Source organism: Ostrea edulis, chromosome 7 (assembly GCF_947568905.1).
Source record: "Ostrea edulis chromosome 7, xbOstEdul1.1, whole genome shotgun sequence".
NCBI classification, from domain to species: domain Eukaryota; kingdom Metazoa; phylum Mollusca; class Bivalvia; order Ostreida; family Ostreidae; genus Ostrea; species Ostrea edulis.
Genome location: NC_079170.1, coordinates 68853140 through 68870855, shown reverse-complemented (window position 1 = coordinate 68870855; position 17716 = coordinate 68853140). Strand labels below are relative to the sequence as shown.

Genomic DNA, 17716 nt, shown 5'->3' with positions numbered 1-17716 from the left:
TCTTTTTTTGCTACCCTTCATATCTGATGACGACAACAACTGTCAACTCTTGAAATAACTCATTCAATTCTTGAGTCAAAGTTAAACCAGTCCAAGAAAATTTCCACTCTTGAAATATCAACTCTTGAAAACAAGTGTCAACTCTTGAGATAATTCATTCAACTCTTGAGATAAATCATATTTCGTGACAAAGAAATGTAAACTTGATTTCCAATATATTACTTCCAATGGAGTTCTTTTCTTGAATAACAAATATATTCACAAAAACATGTTCATTTATATTTCTTAATCAATGTTTACAGCTATCTGACTTGACCATGAAAGAGCGCGGGAAATGGCGCTCGGCCCTTTCGATCGAAGATTACATGTTTACACCCAGATTTAGTATTAAAATCTCAAAAAATGCGTCCAAAAGAAATATTTTGGTAAAATTGTACGAAATTAACACATTGGGTTTCAGATAATTATCTTGAGTTAATGCGTTGGCAAGAATATATCAGTTCTCTCAGGCAAGACGTTTTCTCCTTGTTGATAAACAGGATAGCGTGGCGCGTATGGATACAGAGAAATAGTGCAGAGTTTAATATTAAAATTCTAATTACACACAATTTCTGCTTGATAAATACAACATATCACATACAAGGAAGACTTCTTCAATCTGACATAAAACAGAATTTATATATAACAGTTTAATAAAAATGGAACATAGCATCAATGTGAACTATTTTTTGATAGGCGATAAATCGGCTAATTAACATAATTTTCAGACATAAGAGGAGACAGCTGTTTACCCAGAATTCCTAGAGAAAAATAGACCATGTTTTCCCCGTCTATATGTGAAAATGCGAATGAATACAGAGGCAATGCAAATTGTTTCCTACAGTCCAATTCTGTTTTTCTAAGATCGTGGAATAAAATGTTGGCAAACGACAAATAATTTTGATCTTGTTTACAAACCTAAACTCTAATTCGCGATTCCTTTTGATGTGTGGACTTTGTTTCATATCGAAGGGATAAAAATTGCAATTTCATAAATTCTTATTTAACTCGCTTATCGTAGAGGGTAAACATATAGATCCTATATCAATCTCAAAGTGAATTGTGACAGCTTTTACGTTGCATTAGCATATGTGGCAACAAATTTCTTATATTAAAAATCAAAGTGATTTCGCAAATGGTAGTGATTAAAACAGGGCGCCATTGAAGCTGGGGTCTGACATACGAGGCTGACTTACGTCACTTCGAATGATTTACTTTAAAAAATGTCTGTATTTGCAATGTTTGGAAGTCCGTGATGTCTTTGACGGGAGTGTTGGGAGATAATGGCAAGTCTGTAATGTATCAATAAGTGATCATATTCAATGTAAATGTTCGCATTTGAAAAGTTCCTATATACCGTCCCACACGAACGATAACTCTTACAAAGAAACATTACGAAAAGAGTCAGGCGTGTGAAATCAATTCCATATAGCCCCAATCACCATGTAATATCAACTTCATATAGCCCCACTCACGTGTAATATCAACTTCATATAGCCCCCCCCCCCCCCTCACGTGTAATATTAACTTCATATAGACCCGGTCACATGTAATATCAATTCCATGTAGTCCTACTCGATCTTAGTGATATCAAATTTTAGAAAGATCCCCCCCCCCCCCGACATGATATTGGAAATTTCTTGAGAATTATAATTCCATGCAGCAAGGTCACGTGATGCAATATCACAATCTGGTCAATGAAAAAGAATTATTGCAGAATAGAGTTCTAAAATGGTAACCCTTTGTGGACTGCGACCGGAAAAAAAGATGAGTGATGAAAAGTGAAGATAACGAACAGCAATGCTATACAAAATATAAAACCGAGAACTGGGCATGTATCATCTTTACAAGTCAAGGGTTGTTAATTCGTTACTTCGCACTAACCCTTGCCATCACTCACCATTCAAAAAATGGGTTTGTGACAGAGGATGATGTAATACGCTAAAATTAAATCATCCAATGAGATTCCTTGTTTAAAATACAAGTTTGGTAAGAGCAAAAAACAGAAAGTAAACAATGGTCTTCGTGGGGTACTTTTCTCAACATCACGCGTTGTTATATGTAGCGTAATTAATAATGCACATGTTTGTCCCTTAAATGCTGTATCTATCTATTAATCTATTTCAATTTTAAGGAGGTATACTAAACCAGAGAAACTTGATATGGAAGAAAAGTGGAGGATATGTGCAACTATATTTTGAAATTGGAAACTTACAGGTTTTACTTTATTTAGTCAAGAAATGCAGTTTTAGTAGAAAGCAATATAAAAAAAATTAAAACCCGTGCTGGACTCGAACCCGCGATCTACAGTGCAGCAGACGACGTGCTAACCTAACGAGTTATTCGGCTATGCGATGATTAAATGAATAGACGAATATGGCTGATCTTTATATTTTCATCCATGTTTGAAAAGGAAGTCTGCCATTATGACGATGTAGTGTACCACCTTAAATAACTTGTTCAATTTGTTAAAACACAATTTAATCGAAAAACATACTTGGGCAATCCATCGTTCTCATACGGCTCGTATTCTAAAACTTCGTCTAATTATTTCTTTAAAAAATAAATTTCCTAATATCAATCGATAGTCACTAATTCCACACTGTTTCTGATGTCGCATCCATGCGTATTTAGTTTCGTTTTCGATCGATTATAATAGCCGTTTTCTGATTGACTTCACGCTACACTATGCAAACCAATGATATACTCCGTCCCGAGCCCATATTTTGAATGGTGATCGATGTCAAGGGTCAGTACGAGGTAATGAATCAATTATCATTGACTTGTAAAGATGGGCAAACATGGATCGCCCCTGGGCATACCAGAGGTGAGATCAGGTGCCTAGAAGGAATAAGCATCTCCTGTCGACAGGTCACAGTCGTCGTAAGCCCTCAAGTTTAATCAGGTAAACGAAGTAATCTGTAGTTGAAATTAATATGGAAAGAACAGTCGAACAATTTGTATAAAACACGTCAGACAGTATTCGAAATAATGACAGGTTGTATTGGCAAATTACACATGTACATAACTGTAGATCGTTATAACGTCTATAAGATCAAAGAAACGATTACTTCAAACAAAACTGTTGAAACCCCTGTAACATCAACTTTTTTCAGTAGCTATTCTTGTTTTAAAAATTCATCAGAGCAGAAAGCGTTCGAAATGCTTTAGATGTGAAAGCTGAGGACAATACTGTGTTGCTGTCAGTAAATGAAGGAGTTACTAGTATTTCAGTTTGATGCACGGTATTCGAGTGATCTTCAAAATCCTTGAACATCTATGTGAATACTCTCTGTCGCTGACTTGAACATCTGTGTGAAAACTCTCTGTCGCTGACTTGAACATCCGTGTGAATACTCTCTGTCGCTGACTTGAACATCCGTGTGAATACTCTCTGTCGCTGACTTGAACATCTGTGTGAATACTCTCTGTCGCTGACTTGAACATCCGTGTGAATACTCTCTGTCGCTGACTTGAACATCTGTATGGATTCTTTTTGTCGCAGACTGTTTCTGCGTGGACGGCCATTCTACTTCACTGTTCGTAGTTCCTTTGACACACAATGCAGTTATCATTACCAGTGCCAAAATAGAACAGCATAGTTTCAAACAGGTGATATTTGTTTTTCTAGCATTTTATTTTCTTATCAGTTGATGTTTTCGACTTCCCTATGGCGCTTTATTCGCAATTAAGAACAAAATCTCACTATGTCGCTTGTTAGTTTTCCCAGTTGTGTTTCCCCCGTATTCTGATGGAGAATGAATCTGTTGCAGAACAATGTCACAGGTTATTGACTGCTTCCTGTAACCTGGGCTCGGGTTGGTTGATATCTATCGTATCGATCTCTCTATCCGTAGTCCCTACATGTATGAACCATTAACTTTAATGCCCATTTCCACTCTTCAATGTCAGTCAGACAAAGAATCGCCGCCATTGTATGATTGTGTACCTTTTATACAATGAGAATTGTCACCACTATATGTGTGAATAAGAATTGTCATAACTTTTTATACTGCCCGAAAATTTTCGGGGGAACATATATTCGCCGTCATGTCTGTCCGTCCGTCCGAGCTCATATCTCTTAAACCTTTCATCAGAAATTGATAAAATTGATCAAAAGTGTTCCTTGAAACAAGGACTTTTGGGCCAATGTTTTTAAGGGTCATTTTGTAAAGGTCAAGATCTTTTAGAACATATAGAATGTCCTTAATTTCAACAGTTTTTTTATATAAAAGTTCCCATCTCCAAAACCTTTCATTAGAAATTGGTCATAATTGATCACAAATATTGTTTGAGACAATGACTTTTGGATCAAGGTCAATTTAGAAAGGTCAGGGTCATTCAGAACATATATCTTATATAAGTAATTCAATGTTCTTTATTTTCACAATTTTGAACAGGTAGTGATGATATATAACACAAATAAGTACAAGTAATAGGCAAATGGCTTTCAGACAAAGGCAAGGCATGGTCATTTTGTAAAGGTTAAGGTCATTCAGAACATACACTTTACATGTATGAAAGGTGAAGATAACGAACAGCGATGAATCTCATAACTCTTATAAGCAATACAAGTAGATAGTTGGGCAAACACGGACCCCTGGACACACCTGAGGTGGGACCAGGCGCCTAGGAGGAGTAAGCATCCCCTGCCGACCGGTCACACCCGCCGTGAGCCCTATATCCTGATCAGGTAAACGGAGTTATCCATAATCAAAATCAGTGTTTCAAGAACGGCCTAACAATCGGTATGAAACATGTCAGACAACATTTGATCCATGATAGGTTGTATTGACGAACTAGATCGTTATAACAACCTTAGAATTTGCGAAATGCTGACTTCAATCGAGACCGTTAAAACCCCTGTACCATCAACTTGTTTTTCAGTAGCTTGTCTCGATTTTAAAAAAAAATGACTATACGCAGAACAAACTCTAGCGTATCGAATCAGTTGAGAGATATAAACACCATATGCAGGTGATAATGGAATATTGCTACATAAATATGGGAAGTTGACGATGGAGAAGCTGAAATCATCCCGTTTGTCATATAGTTGAGTTGTCGGTTTGCCGTTAATGTCTACTTTCAATAAAATATCTAAGTATGAAGCAGAAGTGGACGACTCTGTGGTGTCTTTTATTTCGAGCTCACGGGGATTTATCGAATCGATATATGAATGAAATTTATCATTGTTAATAGACAAAACGTCATCGATATATCTAAATGTCGAATTGAAGGCCACATCAAGAGATTTCTTCCCGCGTATAAGTTTTTGAATAAATTCTGCTTCATATCAATATAGAAACAGGACAGCTAACAAAGAAGCACAATTCCCGCCCATGGGAATTCAAACAGACTGTTGGAAGACCTGATCATAAAAGACCACGAAGATATTGTTAATGAGGAACTCTAGCATATTTTTTATTTCAACTTCAGAGTACTTGTGCGTGGAATCAGAATGTTGTTTAACAAAGTAAGTTTTTCGATGACTGATCACTAGATATGAATATTTCCTTTTTCCATTTTTGTTGAAGAAGCAACTGTCTATGATGCCAAAAATTCTAGTCTTTAATATATCTTGAGGAATGGTCGTGTATAGTGTTGAAAAGTTATAGGTTTTGATGTTATTGGTTTGGGAAAACTTTTGCGATATTCAAGTTTACTAAAAGTTCTTAATTTTTTTTTAGAATCCACATTTAATTAACACCACTTCTGGCATATGTAGTCGAACAGTAAATTTGAAGTTTCCCATTCACAGCTGTTAATATTTTCGTGAGGAGCAAAGACACGGGCTTGGTAGAGCACTCACTGGATCCAGCAATGTATCTTTGTTTATAAGTGTTTTTATGTAGTTTAGGACTCCAGGATAGGTATGGTAACTCATATTAATTCGACCCATTGACTGGGATATTAAATGTGTTTAAAACTGAAGCCTGGTTTTGAAGAATTTCCTGTTTTGAAAGGGTAGTTGGAGTATAAGTACGATTACCAAAAGTGGAATTAATGCCAAGTTCGTTTAAAATACAGTTGTGATAATGAGCCTTACAAACAAAGACAATGTTGTTACTAGCTTTGTCAGCTGGAACCAAAATATATTCGTCATGTAACCTATCTAATTTTTTATCACTTCTGGTTTACTAAACACAGATGGATAGATGATACGTAATTTTGTTTAAATATGTCTAATGCGGGATTTTAATATGCTTCGTATACTCTTAACCCATTCTGACAATGTATCAAGTTCTTTTTCCTTCCTCTATTATCTTACTCTTTACTTCTATCCTTGGTATGAAAGTCTATCATAAGTGTGAAAGTGAGTGTTTGTGTAAATAGCATTGAGTCCCCATATCCGCTGGTTAGGTTGGGATGTAAGGGACACTTGTAAAAATCCGGACTAAAAGAATTGAATAAATGTGTTGAACCAGAAAAAAAAACACCTTTTTCATATTTAGCCCATCGTCTGGCATAATCTTCGACGGAATTCATAATAGAGATGAAGTTCTGTCGCCAATTAAAAGACCGAGTCATTCATCATATGAAGTAGTTCATTGGTTAGATGCATTTAGGGGAGCATCCATCAGTTTTACTGATATCCCTGTATGCAATAAGAATCATCATAACTATGTGTACATTTTGTTACATGTATCAGACAACTTCGAGTTCTGTGTGACTGCTCTGGACACAAGTATATTGAAACCCCTTCTCACGTCGTACATTACAGTTGAATGCAAGCATGATGGCTGAAACCGGCACTTGTCAATATTTATATCAAGCTGGTCTCTTTTGACGTCATAAAGCAAGGGAGATAAGTCACCATGCTATATTGATGCTCTGCAGCATCTGTTACCTTACGATTTTTTCTGAATGATTTATTTACATATATCAAGTAATTAAAGAAGAACACATTTTTATGCTAAACGAACTTATTTTTTGAAAACCGTCTCCTATGACTTGCAATGTGTTTTGAAAGGCAGCATTATTTTGAATGAATGGCGGATCCGGATTGTCGTAAAACTGTTGAATATGTAATGTGGAAATATTTCTTTGTTGAATTTCATTTAAACTGCTGTAGTTGTTGATTAATTGGATATTTTTGTGACAAGTTATCTGCATAGTTTGGTTGGCAGGTATGTTTTATTTTCACTTAAATTTTTAAGGCAGTTATCTTCTGAGCTTTTAAGCCCAACTGCGCAGGATGCTACAACTAAGTATTTACTGGTTCAATACTGATTCCATTTGTGCAAACATATGACACATCTATTACTGAACCTTATCCAGTTGATTTTGTTTTTTTCAATTCAAATTTTGAAAGGGTTTTCATGGACTATATTTTGTGGCGGAAGGATTAATTAATCAAAACGTTCTAAATCTGTATGATATACATGTATTGCAGTTTCTGTTTCATCCAAAATTTCTTCTATTTCTATACTCCTATACGTGTATTTCAGTTTTATGTCTCCTATTTTTAAACTCCTATACGTATATTTCAGTTTTATGTCTTCTATTTTTAAACTCCTATACGTGTATTTCAGTTTTATGTCTTCTATTTTTATACTCCTATACATGTATTTCAGTTTTATGATTTTATGATACAAGTAGTTCAGACTTGGAACTAAATCAATATAACTGAATCAATATAAGATACAAATGGAAAACATCAGAGATTGCAATGCTACACATGCCTTGAGATGGGGGTACTTTCGTCATTGCTGATGGTACTTAACACTAACATTTCCTATAGTTTTTCATAAACGTTGATATGTGATGCATTATATATTCTAGAGTAGTTTGTACACAGGCGAACTACAGACATCACGGACAGGATCTCCGTAATTGTAGAATCGGGAACCTTGTGCGTACAACGATGTTAATCGCCTTAGTATAAATCGCATCTTGTGTATCCTGAACAGTACTGTTGCGATTTCTGTTTTCCAAGAAAACCTATTCCGTTTCATAAATCTATCATTGAAATAGATCGAATGTTCGTGAACAATAGACAGTGAGTGAGGATGGGGAACAGCTTTGATTGAGAGGAAGGCGTATCTATAATTGCCGTTTGTTACCGCTTCTGAGCGCCTTGCGTAACTTTCTGTGTAATGATGACATACAAATTAGATAAAACCGATTCTCGGTAACATGCACCAGAGGATGGTACTCATGTTTTATCCCTTAATTTTCGTGGCAAACGCTCCTAAAGAATTGAACAGAGTTATTTTTCCTGCACCTGACAGTGCAGAGAGGTCATGTCCCCTGGATTGTGACGTCATTTTTCATTGTTGACGCTGGATTTCCGAGGCATTATTGTGATAGATTAGGCATCGCCTTCATGAAAGCGAATGATTAAATGTGAGAAAGCGACACATCTCCATGGATACGTGTTAAATGAATACGAGTGTGGTAATCCACGAGAGGAAACAGTAGGAAGGACGCACCGTGACGATACCAGTAAGTACTATTACACCGTGACGGTACCAGTTACTACTATTACACCGTGACGGTACCAGTAAGTACTATTACACCGTGACGGTACCAGTAAGTACTATTACACCGTGACGATACCAGTAAGTACTACTACACCGCGTAATTGTCGTGATAGAATTCCCTCACTAAAATTCAACCCGTATTGTTTACAAAATATTTGCATCTAGGACTTTGTAAATTAGCTGTATTATTTTATACTGCAGGTGCTTCAGTTGTAATTTAAGAACAAATGAAAAACGGAGAATAGCTTGCATATAGTGTTATATCAAGTTATATACAACATAATATGTCGAGGGATATCATATGAGTATATGTTCATCAGTATAACTTGGTTTATTTCCCTCACAACGTTATATATCGTCCTATATTAGTTCTTTGTGACAATCCGTCCTCCATTTAAACCAAACTGTATTGGAAGTCTTAACAACAAGACAGAGAGGGAACAGCGAATCTTTAAATTAGTCCGAAAGCGTTCAATCAGAGGTAAACAGTTTCTTTATTTTAATATTCTTATTATCTTGGTAAACATACACAGTGACTGCTTGAGTAGGTAATGACGATATATCCATGTAGTGTATAATTAGTGATTAACAGAGGCAGTACTTTATGTACATATGGTGTATAATTAGTGATTAACAGAGGCAGTACTTTATGTACATATAGTGTATAATTAGTGTATAATTAGTGATTAACAGAGGCAGTACTTTATATACATGTAGTGTATAATTAGTGTATAATTAGTGATTAACAGAGGCAGTACTTTATGTACATGTGGTGTATAATTAGTGATTAACAGAGGCAGTACTCTATGTACATGTAGTGTATAATTAGTGTATAATTAGTGATTAACAGAGGCAGTACTTTATGTACATGTAGTGTATAATTAGTGATTAACAGAGGCAGTACTTTATGTATATGTAGTGTATAATTAGTGTATAATTAGTGATTAACAGAGGCAGTACTTTATGTTCATGTGGTGTATAATTAGTGATTAACAGAGGCAGTACTTTATGTACATGTAGTGTATAATTAGTGATTAACAGAGGCAGTACTTTATGTACATGTGGTGTATAATTAGTGTATAATTAGTGATTAACAGAGGCAGTACTTTATGTACATGTGGTGTATAATTAGTGTATAATTAGTGATTAACAGAGGCAGTACTTTATGTACATGTGGTGTATAATTAGTGTATAATTAGTGATGAACAGAGGCAGTACTTTATGTACATGTGGTGTATAATTAGTGATGAACAGAGGCAGTACTTTATGTACATTTGGTGTATAATTAGTGATTAACAGAGGCAGTACTTTATGTACATTTGGTGTATAATTAGTGTTTAACAGAGGCAGTACCTTAAGGTCTGTGTCTCCTATACGCGGTAGAGGTGCAGGGTTGGGTTTGGAACATGACACTAATCACTTTGTTGAAAGAGCCTGATCCCAACCTCTGTTGTTACCCGTCATGTTAACTGCATTCCACAAGACATTGCTGATTAAGAGACAAATCTTCCTGTATCTGATAATCTCCCCTGACCTTTTATTCTACGCACTCTTGTTCGTCTTGCTTGGTTGTACGTTGTGTGATTTGATTCCTGAATACAAATATTTTATCCTCCTTCCTTTTCACGTACATATATTTTCTTTTCGTTAAAACATTCTCTGATTAAGCTGTTCCTTTATGAAGGTAGAAATACACATGCTTTAAATTCGTTAACTTCTTCGAATTCAGACATTATCTTCTGATATCCCAGCTATCGTGTTTTATGAAGGTCTGCTTTAATGTATATGTTTCTAAATCCTGTACTTGTTATCAATTTATATTCTTATTTCCAATAGTTTTTGCCTTCGATGGCTTTACCAATTGAAATGATAGCCATTGTAGTACGACTATTTTAACAACTGAGCATTCCAACTAAAATGAAAGTAAAATGTAATTAAAATAATGAATTTATTTTTTTTAATACACGAGGGATTCACTCTGGCTTACTTTTCATTAATGCTGGCGTACAGTATCACAGCGCATAACCGGAAGTATTTTTCGAAAACGAGATTTATTTTTTAAATTTGTTCTCATGTACATGTATCCACCCTTTTCTTTTCAATGTGTTTCCCCATTCTGATGTAAGAAAAACTTGATCGAAAATCGACATAAATGTAATGATGTTAACCCCTTGTAGAGTATTCATTTACAGATTTATACGATCTGTAAAATAAACGTAATGTTGTAAATCTTGCAGAGTCGACATTTACAGATTTATAAGATCTGTAAAATAATTGTAATGTTATAAATCTTGCAGAGTCGACATTTACAGATTTATAAGATCTGTAAAATTATTGTAATGTTATAAATCTTTCAGAGTCGACATTTACAGATTTATAAGATCTGTAAAATAAATATAATGTTATACACATTGTAGAGTTTACATTTGCAGATTTATAAGATCTGTGAAACTCTTGTGATATATACCGTTATCTACCTAGAACAGGTTCGTTTCGGTTCTATCTTGCCTGTAGAATAATGTATAATCATGCAGAAGCGTCACGAATGAAATATATGTAAATGTACGATCATGCAGAAGCGTCATGAATGAAATATATTTAAATGTACGATCATGCAGAAGCGTCACGAATGAAATATATGTAAATGTACGATCATGCAGAAGCGTCACGAATGAAATACATGTAAATGTACTATCATGCAGAAGCGTCACGAATGAAATATATGTAAATGTGGCACAATGCACCGGTACATCTGCATATGCAAAATTCTTCCATTATGTTCTCTACGCATAGGTTTTTGCAAAAATCTTTAATTAAACTGTGTAAGACAAAAATTTGTCTTTTTGGGCATTTTGTTCACTGATAATACAAAAGTGATAAACAACCCGATACTGAAGAAGTTTATATTTTCTAAATACATGTAATCAATTATCTAGAGATTTTTAAAGAATTGTTTACAAGAGCAAAGTCCACACATAATCTATTTTTTTTAAAATAGCAGTTTTTCGAAACTGTTGAAATTAAACTTTTGTCGTTTTAAGCAGTTTTCATGTATTTTTATTGTGCTATTCAAATGTGGCAGCATATACGTACCTGTGTACGTCATTTTATAGTTAATTAATATGTGGTACGTCATTTGATAGTTAATTGATATGAGGTACGTCATTTGATGGTTAATTGATATGAGGTACGTCATTTGGTGGTTAATTAATATGAGGTACGTCATTTGATGGTTAATTGATATGAGGTACATCATTTGCTAGTTAATTAATATGAGGTACATCATTTGCTAGTTAATTAATATGAGGTACATCATTTGCTAGTTAATTAATATGAGGTACATCATTTGCTAGTTAATTGATATGAAGTACGTCATTTGATGGTTAATTAATATGAGGTACATCATTTGCTAGTTAATTGATATGAAGTACATCATTTGCTAGTTAATTAATATGAGGTACATCATTTGCTAGTTAATTAATATGAGGTACATCATTTGATGGTTAATTGATATGAGGTACGTCATTTGATGGTTAATTGATATGAGGTACATCATTTGATGGTTAATTGATAGGAGGTACATCATTTGATGGTTAATTGATATGAGGTACATCATTTGATGGTTAATTAATATGAGGTACATCATTTGCTTGTTAATTGATATGAGGTACATCATTTGATGGTTAATTGATATGAGGTACATCATTTGATGGTTAATTGATATGAGGTACGTCATTTGCTTGTTAATTGATATGAGGTACATCATTTGCTTGTTAATTGATATGAGGTACGTCATTTGATGGTTAATTGATATGAGGTACGTCATTTGATGGTTAATTGATAGGAGGTAAGTAATGAAAGACGAGATAACTCTGTTCCGTGATTTGCGTTCATGATAATCATTTCCAAAGGAGGTCAGCACGTGCCCTTTCCTGAGGAAAACAATGAAAATATAGTAATTTTAATATTGGCTGCAATAAACTAACATCTTGTCAGCGTATTCTTGAATGGTTTTCACAGCTAGGAAATTGCTCTTGTAGAAAAAAGACTGTTATTCGGTCTGCCGAGCTAATTAGGGTTTCACATGAATCCTAACAGAGGAGTGAAATTATTACTCTGTATACCCAATTCTGCGTTTTCTCTGCCAATAGCGATCAATCATAGTTGCCTTATTTTTTTATCTTCGGAACATCTAAACCTGCGTATTTATCAATATGTTCTTTTTTAAAACATTTATTTTTTTCAACTTTTCCCCCATAAAATGAACTATTTCTGGGGGTTTTTTTTCACTAATGTAAATCGTAACAAGCAAGGGCATTGATTATGGAATAGCTATTTCACTAGCATTCATCATGCATACTTTTCATACTTTACTGACTTTCGCAACGCTCCTTTTAAAATTTCTATGCTTAAATCCTGTATGCATGTAGTTAAATCCCATTATGCCCTGGACAGGCTTTTGCAATATCACGTTTAGCTGGACCTGTTTATAAAAAGGACATCTCTTAATTCTATATAAAAACACACTATGCAGATGAGAGAGAGAGAGAGAGAGAGAGAGAGAGAGAGAGAGAGATAATACGAAAACGAAGATGATATCATGATTCAGTAGAAAAATCCTCGAGCGGGACGTTAAACAATATACAATTAATCAATGTAATGACACACGATGTAGATTATGAATTATCTAGATATTTTATAAAGGTGAGCTGATAAATGAGGCGAGTTTCAAAGTAGTAGCTGGAACTTCTTTGTATTGTGGAATGAGCTTCAATGAGGTAGAATTAGTAGTAATTTGGATGTAAAGCATGCACTTCAACAAAACATATTCCTCCGAATCGTTGACTGCTTGTAACTTTGACTAGATTGCACACCTACCTTTACTGTTTGTAACCTTGAAGACATTGTACACTCACCTTTACTGTTTGTAACCTTGAAGAGATTGCACACCTACCTTTACTCTTTGTAACCTTGAAGAGATTGCACACCTACCTTTACTCTTTGTAACCTTGAAGAGATTGCACACCTACCTTTCTTGTGTGTAACCTTGAAGAGATTGTACACCTACCTTTACTCTTTGTAACCTTGAAGTGATTACACACCCACCTTTACTGTTTGTAACCTTGAAGAGAATGCACACCCACCTTTACTGTTTGTAACCTTGACTAGATTGCACACCTACCTTTACTCTTTGTAACCTTGAAGAGATTGCACACCTACCTTTACTCTTTGTAACCTTGAAGTGATTACACACCCACCTTTACTGTTTGTAACCTTGAAGAGAATGCACACCCACCTTTACTGTTTGTAACCTTGAAGAGATTACACACCTACCTATACTGCCTGTAACCTTGAAGAGATTGCACACCTACCTTTACTATTTGTAACCTTGAAGAGATTACACACCTACCTTTAATGTTTAATGAATATATTCAGTTTTCCCACAGACATCGAGATTGGGGAAGACTCGGTATCGCCAGGGTAGTTTGCACGTTAAATTCCCACACGAAATGAATCATCGGTAAATATTGTAAGACATTGGTTAGAAAATATGAGACATCCAAAAACATAGGGCAATACTATTCAAAATGATTCGACAGTCAATTCCAGAAAAGTGATCGGTAAATGGGGGCGGGGTAGTTTTCAGAGATGAATCCATTGTTTTTTGTGTTCTATTCTCAATCAGCCACTTGTTATACTTTGATGTAGGCTGCAACTTCATTGTACACAGGGAAAACTTTAAATTTCATTTCAATTTCATTTCAATTTCAAGCTATCAATTATTACTTATATTTTACGGCATGCAATATCACAAATTGTGATATTGGGAGAACGACATTTAGGTTTTTGAAGTTGTACCTAATCCAATGTCAACAAAATATTTTAAATTCAATTGAAACAGCGACAAGGAAGTGTCTTGTCAAATACATGTACTCTGGTATGTCTGGGAGTTCCATGGGGATTTCTGTGTAGCAGAATATCACTAACAAAAAACTTTCTTTAAACTCAAGGGACTTTCTTTAACCATGCATATTCAAATGAAGAAAGTTTAGGAGGAATATGAAGTAAATGTTATTTTGACCGAAGTTCAGAAGAGGCTCGTGAGCGATAAAGTGGACCGAGCTTGCGAGGTCTGTTTCTAAGTAGCGACCACAAGTGGTGATATTTCCCAATATCAAGTCAAACCCATTTTGTTAAAGAAGATAGGCGAAGTTGTCGGGTCGAATGCTCACAGAGAGACAATTACATGTAATAGAAATTGTCTCAAATTGATTTTTAAGAAATTGCCCAGTTTGTATTTTAAAGTATTCCATATGATAATAACTGTTTTATATCATGATTTTGCGTGTTCAGGACATGGGCAACGTTTCTAACATTCTTGATATGAAAAATCCACAGATCGCATAACAAACCCCTGACGCGTAATTCATGTAAGCCCACATAGCGTACTCGGTGAAAGCGATAGTGTTAAAGCGTTGATGGTTCGAATCTAATTCTGGGAACTGTGTTTGATTTGATTTGAACATGTGCATATTTTATTGTATAAATATACAAAGGGATTGGTCTAGCAACTTAGACAACCTCTCCCGTATACAAAATATATTATGTTATACATGTACAAATAAAGATTGTCGTACCACAGAAAATATAATATTCGTTATAATGTACAATTATGATAATATACAATGTATGTTTAGGTTCATGTAAGTACACAATCAGGCATAAAACGCAAAACATATTTTAAAATTATGATATATACGTCCGATTAAAATCTGTTAGAGTTCTCAATAAACTTCTGAACTGCTGTAAAAATATAAAAATTTACTTAATTTGAAAAATATTCATTTCCTCATAATAAAAGATGGGTATCGACAATAGCAATATCATTTAGCTGAAACAGTGTTTCTCACCCCACCCCCCACCCCCACCCCCCTTATTTCTTTGTCATTCATGTTTCTGTGTGTGTCTTTGTTGATTGACTCAGATTTCATGGTTGACTCGTTTTTTATGGTTGACTCGTTTTTGATGGTTGACTTGTTTTTGATGGTTGACTCGTTTTTTATGGTTGACTTGTTTTTGATGGTTGACTCGTTTTTGATGGTTGACTTGTTTTTTATGGTTGACTCGTTTTTGATGGTTGACTTGTTTTTGATGGTTGACTTGTTTTTGATGGTTGACTCGTTTTTGATGGTTGACATGTTTCTGATGATTGACTCGTTTTTGATGGTGGACTTGTTTTTGATGGTGGACTTGTTTTTGATGGTGGACTCGTTTTTGATGGTGGACTTGTTTTTGATGGTGGACTCGTTTTAATTTAATTCATTGAATACAACATATAACCTACATTGCACAACTCATCTTACTTCGGTTCAGACTAGAGTATCGACGTTGACTTTCAATATTACGTATTAAGTTTGTTACTGATTGTCTACGGGAATATGCCGGGTTGTTCAAATCCATAGAAGGCGAGTAGAAGGCGAGGCATAGACAGTCAGTAACAAACCTAATAAGTGATTTGTTGTGTCGAGGATCAAACCTTTCTGTGTGTTAATAAATATAAGAAAGAAATACAATGGATTCGTTTATTAACAGTGAACAAGAACTGAACTGAGATCATTTCAACATGGTAATAACAATACATGAACACAATGTTCAACAACATTTTTTTAAAATGTTGTTTTTCATTTCAATATTCATGTATGACAATAATAAGCGCTTACTTTTGGTTAATGGTAATGTTATGTATGGTAATAGAGCAATTGGTAAGATGGAACGGCCGCCATATTGCTGTTTAAATTTTGTTACTCGTCATCAAGAGAAATTTAGAAAGTAGTCACGTGATGAGTTTTATCCAATGACAGAGTGTCATTCTAGCCCGAGGCAATACAAATCGTACTATTATTGTTCTTTTTCGGATTCTATCACGTGATTGTGTCTTCTATAAAACAGCATTTCTTGTCTCTTATTGGTTGGCTTGCTTTACGTTGCTCAGTACTAAATATGATTTAACATACAACTTATCTTTTTGGCTCACGGTGGGCCTGACCGGTCAACAGGAGATGATTACTCCTCTTTGACAGCTGATCCCACATCTGGAGTGCCCGGGGTCCGTGCTGGATCTCTCCTTCATCTAAGTTCTATCAGGTAATTTTTTCCGTTTGTCCTGAGAAAAAGGTAGGTCGTCCCTAAGATTTAATATCTAATTGTCCAAGACGATGACGTCTCTCTCTCTCTCTCTCTCTCTCTCTCTCTCTCTCTCTCTGTATCAAGACCCCGTGGCAGTATAATTTACAATCTGTGGACAAAGTACGCTGCTGACAGTGCGGTCTTTTGTTGTGGGTTTTTTTTTTTTTTTTTTTTTTTTTTTTTTTTTTGACACGGTAACAGCCCTGATATTCTCCGTAGAATCTGTTGGGGGAAGTACCAAACTACGTAATCCTGATCGATATCAACAAGATAGGGTATCCAATTAAAATGCAGCATCCCACATGTCCATGCTGGTAAACTTGCTGATCAAACAATGGGTTTGATTCGTAAATTTGACTTCATCACACTGTTTAATAGCAGAAAATACAAACCTTTAACAATTTTTTTTTTGGACAAATGTATTGAGATCCATGTCACAAATAAGTGTACAAATGCATACACATACATATACATACATTAAAGCAACAGAGAGATAAAAAAAAAAAGAGGAGTGGGGAGAAAGAAAGACTGGTGGAGATAGAGAGAGAGGGGTGGTGAAAGAGAGAAAGTGATATATCAATTGATACGAGTATGGTAAATCGTTCATAACTAGGTTGTGTTGATATAAAAGAGCAAGATCAAAAATAAAAAGTAAAATATAGATAATGATAAGTGTATTTGTCAATCAGAATCTGTCCAAGAGAAAAAATCATGTATACCACTGATTTATAAATTCATCATATTTACAATGTTGAGTTGCAGTATACTTAAGTGTATTTATGTGTGTTTTAAGATCAATCAGCAGTACCTGGGTTGATGGCATTGTTGCTGACATCTTTTTCTGTATATATATGATTTAATGATTAAAAGAATGATGCGTATTTATTTAGAACTTCTTTAGAACAAATTAATTTTTCTCTTCAAATCTGACCACGACACTTTTGAATGTGCGCAAATAAAATTGCGATAAATGAAACTTAACGATAATTCATCGTTTCAATGGATCT

The 17716-nt window shown here is 34.9% G+C and overlaps 1 protein-coding gene across 3 annotated transcripts in view; it reads left to right on the top strand.

Annotated features, from left to right (window-relative positions):
• Positions 1-7824: 7824 nt before the first annotated feature.
• Positions 7825-17716, top strand: part of LOC125653796 (uncharacterized) — a 28275-nt gene continuing 18383 nt past the window's right edge. For 2 of the 3 annotated variants that reach the window (XM_048883409.2, XM_056145199.1), the window contains exon 1: positions 7857-8484. The gene's annotated coding sequence lies outside the window, so the exon portion shown is untranslated. Of the gene's footprint in view, positions 9004-17716 lie in introns of all 3 variants that reach the window. The other variant, XM_056145200.1, reaches the window with a different exon arrangement.